The sequence below is a fragment of the Coenobita brevimanus genome, chromosome 83, assembly GCF_032717465.1.
Source record: "Coenobita brevimanus isolate Jiangsu-jjx chromosome 83, ASM3271746v2, whole genome shotgun sequence".
NCBI lineage: Eukaryota > Metazoa > Arthropoda > Malacostraca > Decapoda > Coenobitidae > Coenobita > Coenobita brevimanus.
Genome location: NC_137036.1, coordinates 13798812 through 13801311, shown reverse-complemented (window position 1 = coordinate 13801311; position 2500 = coordinate 13798812). Strand labels below are relative to the sequence as shown.

The 2500-nt window shown below is 45.4% G+C and overlaps 1 pseudogene; it reads right to left on the bottom strand.

Annotated features, from left to right (window-relative positions):
• Window positions 1–2500, bottom strand: part of LOC145409933 (zwei Ig domain protein zig-8-like) — a 48424-nt pseudogene that overhangs the window by 9124 nt on the left and 36800 nt on the right.

Sequence of the window (2500 nt, the reverse complement as noted above, 5' to 3'; positions counted from 1 at the left end):
GATTTGAGTTATTTCGTAGCATGTTTTTGTCTTATTTTCAGTCATGGGATGTGGGTAAGTTTGAAGGCTGGAGTTTTTTTCATTCGTAAGCACTGAGATTTGAAGATGTATAGGCAACACGCATTTCAACAGCGTCCCATTCGATCCGGTGCTGCTGGCGGTATCATTCGGTTGTGAGAATCCGCTGCAGGATGTGTTGACTCTCCGTAGCTGCATATATAACTCACAGACTCCAGTTATCAAAGTTGACGTTCGTGGCAATTGACAAACGCTGCATTTTAAGGTCCAGTGTCTTTGGAAGTCGTGCCCCGCCAACGTGCGCGGCGCAAAAAGGACGCAGTGGTGTAGTATCCTTGAGCCGCGTGCAAGTGTGTGTGTGATAGCGACTAAACTGAACGCTCGACATGTGCGCAAAAGGTACAATTTATGCTCGACATGTGCGCAAAGGGTACAATTTATACTCGACATGTGCGCAAAGGGTACGATTTATGCTCGACATGTGCGCAAAGGGTACAATTTATACTCGACATGTGCGCAAAGGGTACAATCTATGCTCGACATGTGCGCAAAGGGTACAATCTATGCTCGACATGTGCGCAAAGGGTACAATCTATGCTCGACATGTGCGCAAAGGGTACAATTTATGCTCGACATGTGCGCAAAGGGTACAATCTATGCTCGACATGTGCGCAGAGGGTACAATCTATGCTCGACATGTGCGCAAAGGGTACAATTTATGCTCGATATTTGCGCAAAGGGTACAATCTATGCTCGACATGTGCGCAGAGGGTACAATTTATACTCGACATGTGCGCAAAGGGTACAATTTATGCTCGACATGTGCGCAAAGGGTACAATTTATGCTCGACATGTGCGCAAAGGGTACAATTTATGCTCGACATGTGCGCAAAGGGTACAATTTATGCTCGACGTGCGCAAAGGGTACAATTTATACTCGACATGTGCGCAAAGGGTACAATTTATGCTCGACATGTGCGCAAAGGGTACAATTTATGCTCGACATGTGCGCGAAGGGTACAATTTATGCTCGACATGTGCGCAAAGGGTACAATCTATGCTCGACATGTGCGCAAAGGGTACAATCTATGCTCGACATGTGCGCAAAGGGTACATTTTCACTGTGTTCCCGTTTTCAGTGATACGACCCGTGCATGGCAGGAAGATGAACCGCAATGTCCCCGTCCACCATGCGTGTATCCTGAGAGGAGCTTCGACTTCAGAAAGCGCTTCGATAGGTGAGTACCATTTTTGTTGAGTTTACTGAATGTTTATAAATATCGCGGTGTTTGGTGATTGCGACGTTTTACTGGGACGATAAATAACGGGAGATGAAGCCCTACAAACAAGCACACGCAATAACAACGTAAATAACACGCAGGACCTCAATACCTGTAGTTTCAGCCCCACCCGTTTCAAAGTCAAGCCTCGATTCGGAAACCTCGCTCCGTTTCGATAATCTCGCTCCGATTCGAAATTCCTACGCACCGGTGAAAGAGTTAAGGACTAGGAATATCACGCATATATCAGTATAGGACGGTAAGGTGGATCGAGCAAAATAAATCGCTTAGGAAAAGGTGTTAGGGGATAGTAGTGAAAGAGTGAAGAGCTAGAAGTATCAAACATGTCATATCACAGTATAGGACAGTAAGGGGGAGGAGAAAAATAAATCGCTTAGGAAAAGGTGTTAGGGGATCGTAGTTAAAGAGTTAAGGGCTACAAATATCAACCACGTCATATCACAGTATAGGACTGTAAGGGGGAGGAGCAAAATAAATCGCTTAGGAAAAGGTGCTAGGGGATCGTAGTGAAAGGGTTAAGGAGCAGAAATATAAGGCACGTTATATCAAAGACTAGGACGCTAAGGTGTAACGAACAAAATAAGTCGCTAAGGAAAAGATGTTACGGGAAGGTAGTGGAAGGGTTAAGGAGCAGAAATATAGTTGTATCACAGAATAGGACAGTAAGGTGGATCGAGCAAAATAAATCGCTAAGGAAAAGATGTTAGGAGATCGTAGTGAAAGGGTTAAGAGCTAGATATGTAGTTGTATCACAGAATAGGACAGTAAGGTGGATCGAGCAAAATAAATCGCCTAGGAAAAAAGGTGTTAGGGGATCGTAGTGGAAGGGTTAAGGAGCAGCCTGTCACCCTCAAGCCTCACACTCGACCCTCAAGCACCACCTCAAGTCCTTCAACCTCAAACTCCGGAAAGTTTGAGGAAAAAGGGGGAAAGATTTTTGCTCCTTAACGATGCTGACGTCCTTCGAAGACCCCATCCATGCAACAACAACAAAAAAACACTCTCTCTCTCTCTCTCTCTCTCTCTCTCTCTTTCTCTATTGTCTGAAGGGTCGTTACTGAGGAGGGATGCTCTGCTGGCCTCTGTTAATTGCAAGACGTTGGCATGACGCTGAAATGTGAGGAAATTTTCGTTCTCCAGGTGGTGGTGAGCATCGTCCACTCACTTGATGTAGTGCTGCC